The 17,999-nt window shown below is 36.2% G+C and overlaps 1 protein-coding gene across 1 annotated transcript in view; it reads left to right on the top strand.

The window, feature by feature from the left end:
- Positions 1 to 15,040: 15,040 nt before the first annotated feature.
- glb1 (galactosidase, beta 1) overlaps positions 15,041 to 17,999 on the top strand; it is a 29,357-nt gene continuing 26,398 nt past the window's right edge. The window contains exon 1 of the mRNA XM_053231026.1: positions 15,041 to 15,154. The gene's annotated coding sequence lies outside the window, so the exon portion shown is untranslated. The remainder of the gene's footprint in view (positions 15,155 to 17,999) is intronic.

Raw genomic sequence — 17,999 nt, 5'->3', positions numbered from 1 at the left:
TCTTATTTGGATTTTTTGTATCTGTCAGAAAAATTCAGCATTAAAATGGTAAATTTGTATTAATTATTATCATTCAAGATGGCACAGGGTGGGTCCCCATTTCAATTCTAGGCTCAGGATGCTGTTTGTGCATTTGAGTTTCTGTTCATGTTCTCTCCATGTTCCTGTGGGTTCCTCTGGATTCTCTGGCATCCTCACATTTCCCAATCAATCAATCAATCAATCAATAAATAAATAAATAAATAAATAAATAAATAAAAAAAAAAAAATAATAATAATAATAATAATGCATTTTACTTATAATGTGCTTTTCAGTGTCCCAAAGATGCTTGTTATGTTAACACAGAGTTAAAGAGAGATAGACATAAATAAAGGGAAAAAAAGAAAAGCAGGAGCAGAAAACAGAAAACAAAAAACACACAACCAGAATAAGCTATGTTGCAAAAATATTGAGATTTTGGGAGAACAGCTGGGATTTGAGACAGTATTTAAATAAAGAGAGAGAGTGGGATTGTCTGATAGTTAGAGGGAGGTTGTTCCAGAGAAGGCTAAATCACAGAAGCTGCAAAGTTTAAAGGGAGCACAGAAAGCAGACTAGATGAGGAAGATCCAAGGTTATGGTACCTAGGGAATGGTTTGTGTGGATGAAGAAGGTTACACAGGTAGGAGGGAGCAAGGTTATTGAGTTCTTTGTAAGTGAGCAGAAGGCGATAGGATCCTTTACAGGAAACCAGTGGAGGTTCTGGAGAATGGGTGTAATGTGGAACCTGGACCATGTGTTAGCAAGCAGGCGAACAGGTGAGCAGGTGAGTTCTGAGCCATCTGGAGCAAATGGAGAGAAGAAGAGCTGATGTTGATGAGAAGGGAGTTACAGAAATCTAACTGGAAATGAAAGCAAGCCAAGGCGGCGAACCAGGGGAGAGGGGGAAATAACTATGTCGTTGATCTGGAGTGTTAAAGGTCCAGTTTTATTGAGGACAGATTTTGAACTAATGAGGATGAATTCAGTCTAGTTGCTGTTGAGCTTGAGAAATTTGTGTTTCATCAAGGTTTTAATTTCTGATAGACTGGTTTCAATGTGTTGCAGACTTGGATTATGGAAGGATTTGGTTCTGAGGTAGATTTGAGTGTCATTGGCATAGCAATGATATTGAAATGGCATAAAATGCGACAAAGGGGAGATATGTAGATGATGAATAGTAGAGGACCAAGCACTGTACCTTGGGGAACTCCTTGAGTGACAGCAGAGATGGACGAGGTGTGACCAGTGAGTGTGAAACTGTTTTCTGTTATTGAGATAGGAATTGAGCCAGTCTGGAACAGAGCTCTTTACACCCATTTCATGCAGCGTTAGAAGAAGAATGGAATGACACACTATGTCAAAGTCTGCACTCAGGCTGTTACACCAGTAAGTGACTTACAATAGGTGGAATGGCTAAAATAAATTGCCCCAAGGAGCCTGCATTGTGCAATGAACTAGTATCCCATCCAGCAAGTATTTCCACCTCACACCCACATCCAGTGTCTCCAGATTCACCATGAGCCTGACCAGGATAGAGCAGTTACTGAAAGTGATTGAGTGATTATTATCCTTCTTTTAATTTGTCTTACACTGAGAAAACATTATATTCATAGCAAGTGAAGATATCTAGAATAAAGGAAAAGTTTAATTTTTCTCATTATGAGATTATTATATATAACCAATATAAGAAATTGTAATATTCTATTGTAATATTCTATTGTAATATTCTATTGGCAGATAATTTTGCTTCTTTATAGAAATTAATGCTTGAAATAAGCAAAATTATCTGCTAATACAATAATACAATTTTGAGATTGAAATTAGTAAAAATAATATGTTAATAAAAATAAAAGAAAGAGGCTTAATAATCTTACATTTGTTTTAATGGTGCATTAGGTAAGATTAGTCCAATTTTCTCAAGATTTTCTCTCTCACGGTTAAGTAGGTGGGTTAGACATTTGAGTTTTTTTTTTTAAACTCATCCCCACCTACCACCCCACCCCATTCCCAACCATTTTCACAAAATTCCACCCCAGGATCTATGGTGGCCGTAGAGTAGAGTATCTATAAATAGAAGTCCATTCAAACACAAACAAGAATTATGGAAGTCAGTTTTCCAAATGGGTTTTCACAGCCACATAATACTTTAGTCCTGAGTTCATGGCTTAAACCATTATTTTATTATCATGTTCTACATATTTTATAGGTTATTTGTACAAGTAAGAAATTTAAAAAATCAACCATTGCACCTTTAAAACAATTTAATAAAGAGAAATATTAGCTAAGTAAATTAGTTAAATATGGTGATAAAAATCACCATAGTGTGAACTAGGAAAAGCCAGTGCATTATAAATTTTGATTAGTAGTAGAATAATAATGCTGGTTGTTGGGAAACTGGCCTCTCTCACTCTTTTATGTAATTCAGTTTAAAGTTGCTTTTTACATAGTGGCATAATTACAGGCATCCAAACCTGTTTCTTCAGCATTCTCAAACTTAGTACGCCCAGCTATTATCCATAAGGTCATTACGCTCTGAATCAGAGCTGTTGGGTTAAGTTAGTTTAACATTTGATGTTAAGATACAAGGCATTACCTTCATTTCTGTCAGTTGGTGTATACAGTAGTGTGGTGTGTGTCCTTATAGTGGAGTGTTTTCAGCTGTAGGGACAATTGGGTTTGACTATTATGGGTTGATCTGGTGTGTGGTAGTGATGTTCATTACAACTCAATTTAGTGGCTCAGCTCTTCAAGCTGGGGTGCAGTGGGTAGCATTGCTTCCTCACAGCACCAATGTCCACTGTTTGATCCTGAGCTTGGGTTACTGTCCGAGTGAGTTTCACTTGTTCCCTCTGTGTCCATGTGGGTTTCTTCTGGGTTCTCAGTTTTCCTCCCACCTCCCAAAATCATGCTGGTAGGTAGATCGGTGTCTCTAAATTGCCCCTGTGAATCAATGTGTGCGTACCACCTTGCAATTGCTCCCAGTTTTTCCAGGATATACTCCCAATTTAGAGTCGGATGTAAGTGCAGAAAAACATTTATTTACAGTGAGATAAATAAACCATAAAGACTATGAAACAGGGACAAGAAATAACAAGGCTAGAAACCAAAATGAACATGAACAAATAAAAGTGACAACGACTAAAGCCCAACAAGGAGTGCTATACAATATGTGAATTAAATACTTGTGACAATTACATTTACATTTACATTTATGGCCTTTGGCAGATGCCCTTACAGAGGTGCTTTGAAGTCACTATCAATAAATACATCCTGATACTGGTTCACTAGATCACGGACTAAGAACACCATCAGTCTGAAAACTCTGTTGGGGAGGTAATATAGTAAGAGAAACACACAGACAACACAATTTTTTTAAGTGCTAATTTAAGTTGATTGAATGCCAGCGACTCAGCTGTTCTGACATCTAGGGGAATTCATTCTACCACCTAGACCCAGAACAGAGAAGAGTCTCGATGCATGCCTTCCTTGTACCCTGAGAGATGTTGGGACTAGTCGGAAGAAGATAGAGGGCAGAGGAGGTCTGTGGATGAGGAAAGTGACGAGAGGAAAGTGTCCGTGGCTAACTCCAATGGCAGGGAGGAAAAGGAGTCATGGTCTGGAAGGGATGATAGAGTGCCGGAAGCTATGGAGGAAGGGGAGATAGAGTGGATGTTTCGATGAGTGAGAGAGAAGTATTGGTAGCTGGTCTTAGGCAGGACAGGGAGGGTGATGGTGAAGGATATGTTTTCTATGGAATGGTGAAGGATATTGTTTCTATGGAATGCAGGTGGCTGAAGAACAGGTGCAGGGCGTTTCCTCCCTTGTGTGTGGGAGGGCAGCTGTTAAATATCAGGGAGAAGGAATGCAGAAGAGGGAGAAGGCAAGAGAACTGGAGCTTGTCAGAAGTATCTGAGGACCATAAGAGGGATGCTCGGTAGGGAAAAGACCGAGGAGCATGTGCATTTCTTCAAGAAAGCCTCCTAGGGGACCAGGAGGGCAGTAGATGACAATGATGAGAAGCTTGATCGGGGAGGTAACTGTAACTGCATGGAATTCGAAGGATGAGATGTTGAAGTGAGACAGGGAGAGAGGTGTGAAGCACCATCTGCAAGACAACAGCAGACCTGTACCACCACCGCTGCCAATTAGACAACGACAGTGATTGAACGAATGGAAACTTCAGACTACATACTCAGATTAATTGAAATATACAAATGTTGATGTGTTTAATTCACCATTCAGAATAGAATCCAGTACAACTGAGCCAGCTAAAATATCAATCAGCCTTTCCAGTCACCAACATTCACAAATGGCGCTAAAGCCAGCTTTACTCTGTGCAATTTTCGGCCTGATTTTGGAGACAATAAAAAAAATCACACAAGTCATTGGTGACTTGAGATCAGCAGCATTAGAACACTCTTTAGTTTAGTGCCACTGCGAACGAAATTCTGGCAGTATAAGAAATGTTTGATTAAAATCTCAGTGTGAGCACTATTACAATGCTTTGTGTTTACAATGTTTATGTTTTAGCAGGCGATTATTTAAATACTGACTTGACATCAATGATTAAACATTACCAACCTACAGAAAAAATGGACAGAAAAAATACCCTTATTACTTCGAGCTCACTTGGGCCTTCATGTTGTCCTCCTTTACCAGCCATAAACAGCCCAAATTAACCTCCTTCACTTTTAAAAGTTTTTAAAAAAAAAGTTTTTTCTGCTTGTTTCTGTTTATGCAAATCAGTTTTCTGCAGAAGCTGATTTCTGGGTCATGCTGATTGATGACATAATCAAAACCTAGTAATTTTCTTTAATTGCAGATCTATTTTTAGAGAATCTTTGTCATGAGAACACAATGTGTCACACGGTCTGGATTCAGTCCTGGTTTTATTGGAACTTCATACAGTCTGATGAGGAATAATCTGAAATTGAAACTGAAATTGCACAGTCTAAACCTGGCTTGAGAAGAATTTTTTGTGATAACAGTAACACAAAGTACATTTACATTTCACAATAGTTTAATTGTTAGTAATACATACCACATTGTATAACACTAGTTATGTATGTAACTTTGGTTCTGTGAACTGTCATAACTGTCAGGGATGGTGTAAATCCCTGCACAGATGCCAAGACCTTAGAACAAAAACACTGTCATGCAGCCATCTTGGAATTTTCCATCTTGGAATACATCCAGAACATTCTCGTCAGGTTCTCAGCATCGGTTTCTAAGCCCACACCGGCAGGCATTAAGTCATGTAATTGCCAAACTCCAAGGCTTTAAAATACAATTCTTTTCGAGTATTTTTTTTACTTTAATAAGTTCCTTCTTATGTTTGGTAAAACTTAATTTTTGATTTGTAATGATTTGTATTGAAGATCTACATTTATGCAATCATTGCTGAAGTCATCATCTTTCCTTTATTTATTTATTTTTTTAAGAAGTTGCAAATCACTGGAATATTTTTTAAGCAAAGCAGCCTTTCTTGCTTCCTTCTCTTTTTATTTTTTTCTTTCCACTGCACCACTAGACTCCTGATTTTTTTTATCCTATCCACTTTTTATTCAGAAACACATTAATCATTAGACATTAGACTTTGGCTCAGGTCACGCTGCACCCATACCCACTAACATATACTCTAATAAATTAGTAAATCTAGTTTTCTGTAAATTTGTATTTTTCACCCTGATGATCAATCCCACCGTGCCTGTGAGTGAACGATCAGGGGTCATGCTGCTTTTCATCAAACATGTCACTTTACCTTTTTTAAAGATAACTTAAAATAATCACTGTGACTTCTATGATCCTTAGCCATTATTATTATTACTGTTACTATTCAGCAAAATAATTGCTCTAATAATAACTCTAATTAGTGACGTATACAAGCCTGTGAATAATAGATATATGTGTAGCGTGTTATCGTGGTAATGTCTTGAAGAGCAGGTTTGAATTCCCTTCTTTAAGTCTCTGTTAAATTAGAGTTGCTTTAATTAGCAACAAATCTCAAAGTTAATTATATTAGAAGTCAGGTGTCTCTGCATAACTGGAAATAACAAAGCTCCACCCTGCTGAATACCCAGACAAAACCAGAATCTACAGTCTGGACTGTTTATTTGTGTTTTGCGTATGAAAAGTTAGAATTGCAAAAAAAAAAAATTATAAAAGATAGAATTGCAAAAAATAATTTTGTAAAAGAGACTTCAATGTCTAACTAACTAACTAACTAACTAACTAATATAATCACAGAAATAAAGGTAACTTAAACAGATGGCAGAACACAAACAAGGGTACACAAGGAACAGGTTGGGTCAGTTTACATCATTTTTTTACATCACTGAGGCTTTACACTGGAGCAGAGCCAGTGGAGGTTCGGGCCATTGATGGGTGTACACGAAACAGTGACTCAAAATAAAACCAGAGCTCCAAAACATGTAGCAGAGTAGTCTAGTCCTAGGATTTCATCAAACAAAGTCAGGTGATACTGATTCAGGATGTTTTAAAAATGTATAGGGTTGACGTCAGCTACAAAATCTAAGATTCATAGTAACAGATTTGAGGTGAAACTGCAGGTTTAATTCCAGGTTGTAATGTAACCGAATATGAACACATTATTAAAAATGAACAAATCCTATCGTCTAAACAGACACACATACAGGTGTGAATAAGAGGGGTGCTGTCTGTGCCTTATGGTTTTGCAAATCTGGCTGAGATTAGAGATGTGCTTTGAGATCCGGCAGGGAACACAAGTCATACAGGTGGTATATACCTTCATGCAGGTGAATGATCAGATATGAAGTGCATGTAACAAAGAAAAACATTCTTTAATGTGAACATGCTGTGATAGATGATGTGTTTACAGAGTTCAAAGCCTGTCTGATCAGGGTCGAAGTGGTTTAACAAAATATATTAGAGATATCACAGTCATGTACAAAAACAATTACACAGAAACATGTAAATAACGTAAACCAAGTATACTTCATTTATTCAGTATTTATTTCACATAAATTACCACATTAATGCTGATCAGTGAGTAATAGCAGCTCATTAGCAGTAAACATGGTTTGTCTGTGTGTTTTTGGCTGTGCGTCTTCACACACCCTTTTCCCTTGAACAGCCACGCCTTGGTGCAGAGTAAACATGTGGAGTTTATTCATTTGGAAAAGGGTAGAATTTGTGTGAGTTTGTGGTTTTGTGACTTTTCAGGGGAACGTTTTACCAAACAGTAAGAGTCAGTAATGTCACTCAGACGCGTCAGATGTCTCCCGGTGATGATCCTGCAGCTCTCATCACCATCGGCACCTCCAACATCCGACGTCATCTCAAACACATACAACATAACACCAAAAACACACAGCGTGTCACAGTCTAGGATACTGGTACTGTACTGGTTAAAGTGGACGGGTGTGGGTGAAGGTGGCTGTGAAAAATCCTCAACAGCTGGAAAAGGGCTTCCATTAAACTCTTCACTGTTCTCCATAATTAGCTAGTTTGCTAAGCTACTGTAAAGTCTGTTTAGATTGGGCGGGGGTGTGGGATATCTCAAATGATATTTGCTGTTGTGTAAGTCGGTCAAGCACTTCAACATGCCATCAAAAGGAAATACGTCAACTTACAGAATGAAATCGTGGCTCTAAAGCCATTTCATGGGGACTTTAAGAGTGCATAGAGGGGCTTTGTGAACAACTTTTTATTTTCCCTCAAAATACATAATGAGACGCAACCTGGTGGTCATGTATCCATGAGAACTCCAAGACCACAAGTGCACCATTTGGGAAAAGGCAAAACCTTCATACAACCTTCATATAGTTTCTATGGAATACTGTGGCCTAGCAGTGTGATACTCCTGATCTAATTATTTTAAAAAGTAGGCTATAGTTTAGAGCACTGTCCAAAAAATACTGAGATCACTTGAGACCAGCTCTTCCATATCATAACCATTTTTTTCCCCGAAACTCAGTTCAGAGACTGGAATGTGCAGAGACTGGAAGGTCTCTGTAATCCCTTATTTCTTCTGTGCTGATAGAAAGATGGAGAGAAAGACAAAGAGATGTACTTTATTCATCCTCAGGGGACATTTCACAATTTATAGACAATAGACAATTTCACAACACTGACTGAAACATTCACATTCAGGTCATGTGAGACATGACACATGAGGTTATGTGTTTATTCTAAAGTAAGTTTCACATTTGTACCAAAAAATATTGAAAATCAAGCACAAAAAAAGATAATATTCTTATTCCTTAATGTTCCTTATTGTGAGAGGGATAACACTCTGAGACGAGGCGTTGTGGAGACTCAGAGCTGTTGGCAGAAATGATCCCAAATCACGCTTCTTCTGAGACCTTGGTGGAATGATCAGGTTGCTAAAGGTGCTCCTGAATATCATGTCATGGAGCTCAGAATTATTGAGAATTTTCTTAAAACTTCTACCATCCTCTTCTCCATCACTGCCTCCAGTGTCAGTGTCTCCATCTCCACTGCACCATCTCCACTGGATGGTCACCAGTTCCTTTGTCCTGCTGATCTTTGAAATAGTTTTGACTATAAATTTACTCTTCTTGATTATAGGACAGTAACAACCTAATAATAACCTTCTCCTTTTTAGTCAAATCATTAAAAAACTTTAATTCAATAATTCATTGCAGATAACACGTTAGAATTCGGAAAGCAGTATCGACAGGAGGTTGAGTAATTCCGGTCTCCTGTTCTGTTATAGAACATGGTGTTTAATGATATGATGCGCATACCCGCGTCATGTTTTCCTCTAAACTGAAGCCATAAATGGCATGTCATAAAGCTACAAGCGTAAAACTGCATGGCTTTGTCTGAAGTGGCATACTACGCATACTAAACCCCACCCAGACTACCGCTGTGCTCGTAATATGTTGACGAAACAAATATTTTAAGTATGCCAAAAGAGTCCTGATGATTGACCAGGAATTTCACGGTATGCATGTCGGTTATTTTCCATAAAAAAGAAAAGAATTCTTCTCAATGAAAACAAAAGTGACATCCAGTGTTGATCAAATCTAGTTCAATTATCATTTATCAGAAATAGTAAATGTTAGTACGTTTAATTTCTTTACCCAAGGATGAACTTACTGAAAAGCAAATTTTAATTCAAAATTTAATAATAACAGACAATTATTTTAATTGTCTCTTGGAACATAATTGTCTCCTGAGGTGTAAATATGAGGCTGTACACATGCAAGATCAATTAAAAATATATACTGAATATATTTTTTGTAGGAATGAGAATCGTTTCATAAAATAATTTTTGCTCATTCTTTAATGAAAAGTGTAAATAATTCCAAAGGGGAGCTGTATCTATCCAAGTTACTGTATTTACATTACACCCTTTAGTCAAAGCAAATGCAGTTTGTGATGGCCTGATTGCATTATTTTACATTTTATAGATCAATTTATCAAACCTTTTTGGCACACAGTAACAGAAAATACAAAAGAAAACACAAAAGATGAAGCAGCCTAATGTAATTGTGAAGTAAATGTCCAGGTTGTCACATAACTGCGTAGTATACAGTGAAAATGACTCTGTATACATTACGGCAGGTAAATGATGTCAGGTTTAATGTACATAACTGCAGCTCAGCTCCGGTTTCAGCTCATCAGAACTGCTTCACATTAGTATATTTGCACACTGTAGCTCTGTATCTGTTTTTTTTTTTAAACATATTCTATTTATGTATATTCATATTCTACATTACATTCCTCTAAAGGCTGCTAAACTTCATCATATAGTCTACTAGACTTTATTATTATATTCTGTTTTTATTAGGTACGTGTATATCTAGTCTGTGGTTGCACTGTGGGACGAGGCACTAAGGAAAAACATTTCACTTCACGTATGTAATATGTATGTGACAAATAAAGAACCTTGAATATTCACACATATAGAATATTAATGGAAAATTCAAAACCAATATAAAAGAACTATTAATTATTAACCTATTAATTTCCTTTTTAATGAAAATACACACTGCCACAGTCTGCTGCACTTTAACACCAGCACATAAAACAACTTCTAAAAAATAATACATTCTTCTTATCTCAGATATACATGAGTGTGTGTTTTGCTGACTGAGTGTATATTGTTTACCTAAGAATGTACATGTTATGTACACAATGTACACAATCTTTAAAGATTTACTCTAAATGCCACTTAAAAGTATAATAACCATAGTGCTTGAGGTCTAATTATATCCCTTAAGATAAAAAGTACATACCGTGAAGATTTCACCCCCGCAACAAGACATGGTAGATTGGAAGATAAGTAGATTTTTTTTTTATTTTTTTACAAAACTCCAGACCAGTTTTTCTCGTGAAATTTCCAGAACTACTCTTTGTCATCCTGTTTTGTAATAAAATCGCGGAACTGTGTTTGAGATACATTTTTAGACACATATAAGAGACACTGTCTTCACTTTGTCTCATCCTAACACAACATAATTTAACACTATGTACTGAAAATCTATTTTAAAACACTGATTCCCTTTATTGGCACTTTTTTGCCTAATGATAATTTTATAAATTTACAAACAATTCATTTTGTATCTGTTAATCTGTTTTATCTCTGTCTTAGGTGAATAATCTTTAAATAACTTAAGTCACAATTACAAAAAAACGTCACAGCTTTTACTTTTGTTAAGAATGCAGACGTACAGATAGACACAGAGATCAGGACATCATGCTCGTTTATGCCTAAAGGATAAAAATGCAGATGTGCAGATAGACACAGAGACAGATGGATATCACATGGCTGTGGAGTCACATTTTAACACAAATGAGTTGGAGTTTTTCCAGTTTTCAGTCTTGCAGAGTGAAATCTTCTGCATGTGATTGTAAATTCCCTGTGCTGAGGAGAAGAACGTGAGGAGAACTCTGTCTATCTAAAGATAAATGGGTTTTTTTCAGTAATAAAATTTATGCAGGAATGAAATGATGATATGTCGATATGTAGATATGTACTCTGGAGGTTTATGAATTATGAAATATCACATTAAAATTCCTTTTCCTAAAAAATAAATAAATAAAAACCCTAGCTAAACAATGATTTTATTTTAAGCATTTGTTGTGTCTTCATAAACCAAATATGAAACCTTTTTAACATTAGATTAAATCAGTGACTGCACACAAGATAACAACTGGAATGGGGAAATACCAAAAGAGAAAAATCAGCCACATGTACGAGAAGTATAAAGTATGAAGGAAACATATCTACTCTGATGAGAAGGAGCAGTGTTTTCCGTTATAATACCCTTATAACTTATAAAAGGACATTTATAATTTCCTTTATAACGTTAGAATTATAAAGTTTATCCTAACACTTAAGCTTCCATTCAGGATAAAAACCCAAAAGTGGACATTATTGTAATATTCTGATTCTGTTACAAAGCGCTGACCCTGGAGGCTGTTTATTATACAGCATCCGCTGTCCACTGTGAAGGAGCTGTTACTATAGAAACGATAAGGTATTAGAACGAGCGCATTAATTATAAATAACCCTGTGACTTGCAGCTGCACTACTGTCAGAGCTGCTGGTATAGAAAATTAATCAACACCTTCTGACCAATCACAATCCAGAATTCAACAGCACTGTGGGATAAAAAAATAATAATGAAAAATAATGTTCACTAATATTGATTTGACCTGGAATTCCGAGTTAAATGACTTTTCCACTGCACTTTTCCGTGTCAGAGGTCGGGTTTTTTCCGAGTTCTGAGTACAGTGGGTTGCAGCATTACATTAAGGAAACAGAAACAAATTAATAAAATTAAATGAGAACATGACAAAGCCCTACCAATGTGCATTAATGTAGACACAGCTACAGAAAATTTGTTCCTCCTTTCTCCCTTCTTTCTTCTCTCTCTTTTGTGAATGACCTTTAAAGTGAGTCATCAGTGAAGAAAAGATCACTGCTGTATTATGACTGACGACTAAAAATGCAGGTGAGTAGACAAACACACTGACACCTGGAGCGCAGCCAATGTGGAGTTTGCTCACGTTGTGGGGTAGAACAAGTCGCCTTTCTTTGGCTGCTTATATTTTAGAAAACAGAAGTTCATGGTTGAGTTCAAACAAACAAATATATATATATATATATATATATATATATATATATATACATATATATATATATATATAGCTGCAAGCAGCGACTGGCGGGTCCAAGCACCGAAGGGTGTGGCAACATCAATCAGCTGCACAATATCATAATATAGTATCATTGAAGACAACGCAAGGTAAGTGTAATCTAAAATCTATAAAATGTGTGCTATATGAGTGCCACTTCCTGTTACCAGTAAGGTATTTTTATTACTATGTTGGCATGTGGAAAAGTACATTGATTTAATCTGAAATATCAGCTCCATCGCACCATGCATTGAAAAACAGAAGACAGAGCCATTTTCACAGAAACTGAATCAAGTCAATGGAAGAAAAGACAAATGTTTTAGATTAAGAATGAAAAAAATGATCATTAAAAATAATTTTACATGTTTAACGAATATTTAGAAATATATTTACTAATGTGATTTGATAGATCTGGCCTGTTTAATGTTAAAAAGAAAGTTAAGAGAATGTTAAGAGGTGAAAAGAAAGGTGGAAGTGCTGGGAACTGTTTGAAAGATTAAAGAAGAAATAATTTGATAATTTTGAGAAATAAAATCCTGGAATTAATTCACTCATGCTACACTATTTTTACAAGTTTTTCCCGCCACCATTGTGATTAAATAAGAATTTTCATGAAACGCACGGCACCACGCTCCCTCCGATCCTCTAGCACTGCTCGACCGCTCCCACCATCTGACCTGCATCGAGACTCTTCTCTGTTCTGGAGCCTCAGTGGTGGAATGAACTTCCCCTAAATGTCTGAACAACTGAGTCATTGGCAGTCTTCAAATGACGTCTAAAGACCTACCTCTGCCTAAAGTACTTAAATTAGCACTTTTAAAAAATTGTATTGTCTGAGTGCTTGCCTTTCACCTCCCCAGCAGAGTTTCTGATCTGATGATATTCTTAGTTTGTGACCTAGAGAGCCAGTATCAGGATGTGTTTATTGATAGAGACTTCAAAGTAAGTCCCTCTGGATAACTGCGTCTGCCAAATGCCATAAATGTAAATGTTTTGCTCTGTGTGTAAATTAGTATAAATCTGATTAAATGTATGTACCTTTTTATATTTATTGGATATTTATAGGCAATGGTCTTAATACAGATATTCAAATTGAACTTAATGACAAATGCAGCTGCCAAAGTAGAAAATCAGAAGTCAGGGGGCAAAAACACCCGAGTCATGAGTGTTCAGGTTTAAATATATATTTCATTTGTTAATTAAGCCACATTTGTGACCATGTGAAGAAATGGCAGCAGAATGCAAAATATGGAAAGGAAAATGTTTAATGTAAATAAAGTTAATGTAATATATTAATCTTAAACATCCTCAGCTTATCCAGTATGACAGAATAAATACTGCAGGTGTCGTGGCAAATCTTCTCAGTCCAAAATAAAAGAAAAATAACTTTTCAAAGTCAAAGGGTTTTACCAAAAATCAGACTTTATTGAAAACACCAACAAAGCAGAGATATCTGCAGTTCATCTCGTTTACATAGTCATGGCTCATGCTTTTATACACCTCTGATACAATGATCTCAATGACCTCTCGCCAATTATTTCATTGTCGCTGTCAGTCATCTTCTCTTTAACTGTGGCGTGAGTTTATTTATTAAAAAAAATGATTTCTTCACAACCTTAACAAAGCACTGCAAGAAATCACAAACAATAAACTGGTGAAAAAGATACAAACTTCAGGTCTTCAGGTGGAGAAAAGCACTTTCCCATGAGAAAGGACAGAACAATCCTGGACTGAAACGCAAAATCAGTTTGTCTTAGTTTCCTTGATTCACACACAAACATTCTCTATAAAATTATTTTCTAATTAGTTGATTAGAACTACGCTTAAACACTGATTTAACATAAAGTCACACTCTCTTCATGATTAAAATGCACTTCAAAGTCATTCTTAGGCCTTTGATAGATTAATCACTTTGATTTAACTTTTGACCTGATGGATTACATCATACTCTGATTAAGAAAATTCTTCTATGCAGGTTGAGTCACGACTGTTTAATAAACTTTCGCACATGGACGTTATTCTGTTCCCGAGCCCTGTGTGTTACAGCCAATAAAAACAGATAGAAATATGAAAATATTTGTTACACTGCTTCTCATTTTACACTCTACGTTTATGATGATTAATCCATTATTTGTCTAGTAATTCACATGAAGAATCAAATATGAAAAAAAATTTTACATACATGAATATTACTATAAAAACCTTTCCTGCTTTGACAACAGAATATTCATAGTTTTACCAAAAAAAAAATTTTCTGAATGTTCCTGGTCTGAAAATCAGATCATTTAACTTTTCACACATGCACAAAAATATTATATATGAATATAAAGACTGAGTTTTTATCGCATTATTTCAAAACTGATGTGTTGAGTAAAAAAAAAATGTTTAAAATAAAGAAGTCATCCTTCATCCAAGCAGAATTAATTCTATTTTTTTAATCATTCTGCAACTTTCATCAGAGTGAAAACCACCATAATAACACTGCAGTGAGAATTAACTGTAATGAAGTAAAATATCTCCATCTAGTGTCAGAATATTTAAGCCAAACTCGACAGTCAGCCTTCCTGTGTGCAGTGAAGTAACACATAAATCATTAAATATGGAACACTGAGATTTATATGCTTATATCATGTTATGGGCCAAATTTAAATTGTTTAAATGTTTGGATGCTAGAATAAAGAGTATTCTATGTGATTATTAATTAATTAATAAATACAAACTCGACTATTACTATAATTATTGTTTTGTTTTGTTTTTTGTCATTAATGATGTAAAGCTACACACACTATATTATTTATAGAAACTAATTGTTGTGACGTTTATTATAAAAGCTGGTCATAGGGGGCGTGGCCACACCCGGTGTGCTTGAGCATTAATAGGTCACGTGACCACGACATGTCTGTAGCTTGTACCTGTGCTAGAAGCTGAGCAGCTGATTGTGTAATTATGAAGTGAGCACCTGAGCACCACTACAGTGTCGTAAGTACAGCTGGAGAAGTCGTATTTTGTCTCCGAGTTGGGGGCGTGGCAATAACAAACAGATTATATCAAAAGATTATATGCAGAAAGATTGTATATGAAGCTTACAGGAGAGATTTAAGTGCTAATGTTATGTTGCATGTTTACTGATCAGTGCAGCTGTAGGTTGTACAGATAATGATACAAAAAAAGAAAGAATTAAAACAAAAGCTTCTCATTTCCACGTAAATAAACACGCAGCACGTCGTAATCACGACCTCTGAACTCGTCCACACGAATTTCCCACAACTTAAAGGCAGAAAGTTTAAAACTCGGGCTTTTGGTTCCAGATTTCGTGATGTATTTCAGTGTGCACGGAAATAAGTCATAGCAGCATTATTATATTATATTATTGTATTATTATATTATCTAGAGTTATTTTTAGAAGCTAAAGCAGTGTAATTGTTGTAAGCTGTGGCTAGTTTTATTAAACTGTTTGTCTGCCTTAAAGCTGCCTTACAGGTGCGACATGTCGCCGCTAGATGGCGCAAGTGAGCTGTTATAATGCCTTATAGCACACTCCATCTCTCCTGCAGTGACAACTCTTAATCTAAATTTAATTCCAGGATTGATGATGTCATTGTGCAGTTTCTAACGCCTCAATACCTTCATAATATTTTGATTAGCAGTTAGCTAGTTAGCTATGAGCTGAGGTAATTGTCAGACTATTTACAACCAGCCAAATAAGTCATTTTAAAAGTAATGGGGACTACAGCTCATTCTTACCACAGCTATTTAAAAATATTAATTTTAAACTACAGCATGAATAATAAAGATGACAGTGACACAATCTATAAGGATTTATATGTTTTAAAATGTTATATTCAAAAACACATCATATATTTGAACAGTTTTATCCGAGAGATTATAGTAATAGCAAGTTGTTATTAAACTGAATTTACTGATACCTGCAGACACACAGTGTGAAAGAGCAAAAATGATTATATATTTTATATATTGTTATATTGTTCATATGATAAACAATAGCATGTTTCAGTAGCCCAGAGTGTTCAAGGTGGAACTAACTATATTGTATATACAATATAATACCTTCATGTAATAGCAACAGAATCATTCAGTGGAAATGAAAAACAAATACAAAACAGGTGCTCTAAGGATTGCTGCACTGATGGTGCACTCGAATTGAGTTTATCCATGAAATCACGTTACTTGTGTTGTGACAGTGTTTGGCAACTGAAAGAGAAACTGCAGCAGTTCTGGGAATCACCTAACCTTAGCCTGGTTAATGTCAGTTAACCACAAGATGTCCAAACAATACAGCAAAAATACAGCAGGTCACAACAGAAATAAATCTAGTGAAAAATATCTACACCCTCTGGCCAAAACTATGTGGACACCTGATCACACCTGTGTGTTCGCAATCCATAACCATGGGCATTAATATGGAGCTGGTTCCCCTGTGTTTGCTCTTATAATGAGCTCCACTCTTCTGCGAAGTCTTTCCACTAGATGTTGGAGCGTGGCTGTGGGGATTTGTGTTCATTCAGCTACAAGAGCATTAGTGAGGTCAGGCGCTGATGTTGGGATGTCGAGGAGGTCTGGGGTTCAGTCGGTGTTCCAGTTCATGCCAAAGGTGTTCAGTGGGGTTGAGGTCAGGGCTCTGTGCAGGACACTCGAGTTCTTCCACTCCAACCTTCACACACCATGTCTTCATGGAGCTCGCTTTGTGCACAGGGGCATTGTCATGCTGGAACAGGTTTGAGTCTCTTAGTTCCAGTGAAGGGAAACTGTAGTGATGTAATGCACCAGTTTGGGGAAGAACCACATATAGGTGTGATGGTCATGGGGTGCACATACTTCTGGCCTTATAGTGCATCTTTGTGCATTCATTATCTAGCACTTATTATTTCTTGTTACATGTGGAGCATTTAAAGGAAATGCATTTCTAACTTCAGATCTGATTGCATGCATGGCATCGTACCATCAGGAACACAGACGGAAGAAATGTGCCTGCTGGAAACCACCCTGAATTTACCAAACCACCATAAACATGCCGAATCGACTTTACTTTCACTTTCTCTTATAGGGTTATAAGAAATACTGCTTAGATCTATATCTGTAGTGGGTCTAAAGCAGGCTATTCAATGAAATAAATTTAATAATTAATTTAAAATCATAAAGTAAAACAGCAATCATGACAGAATGATGTTCACAGAAAAAATTTTATTTACTTTATTTTAAGGAGTACATAAAGATATCAGAATAAACAAAAGCATAGAAATAGATTGAAACAATATGATCAGTAAAATAAATGATAATTACAGTCAGCTGAAACTAACAAATTACTAACAAAAGTTTTTAATTAAAAATGAAGAGATATAGAAATATATAGACCTATCTACAAACTAAATGTTAATGGTTTGAAATTATATTACACTGTAGATATGAGCATAGTGACCTGTTTAGTGTGTGTTGTAGTATTGTTTTTTAATTTCCTGTCCCAGAATAATTAAAAGGGTTGAACACAATGAAGACATTTACCCTGTTTTATTTTAAAATAGACCTAAGATTATTTTTCAGAGAGTGAGAAGTGAAAACAGATTTGATTTTATGGAAAATGAATTTTGCGGATAAAGACGGAGGTGTGACGTCCGGTCTCTTATCCTCCAAAGCATCTCTGGAAGGTGATGAACACGGCCCCGGGCTTCACCCCCAGCTCTCTCAGGGTCTTCTGCCCTGGAACTGGTTTGCCGTTGTAGGCAAGGTTCAGCGTTCCCACCAGCTTAGGCCTCATCTGCAGGTATTTCCTGATCAGCATGTCAGTGGTGTCTGTGCTCTTTAGGAT

Source organism: Pangasianodon hypophthalmus, chromosome 28 (genome assembly GCF_027358585.1).
Source record: "Pangasianodon hypophthalmus isolate fPanHyp1 chromosome 28, fPanHyp1.pri, whole genome shotgun sequence".
Taxonomy (NCBI): domain Eukaryota; kingdom Metazoa; phylum Chordata; class Actinopteri; order Siluriformes; family Pangasiidae; genus Pangasianodon; species Pangasianodon hypophthalmus.
Note: the sequence above shows the minus strand (reverse complement) of the source record. Positions and strands in the feature narration are given on the sequence as shown.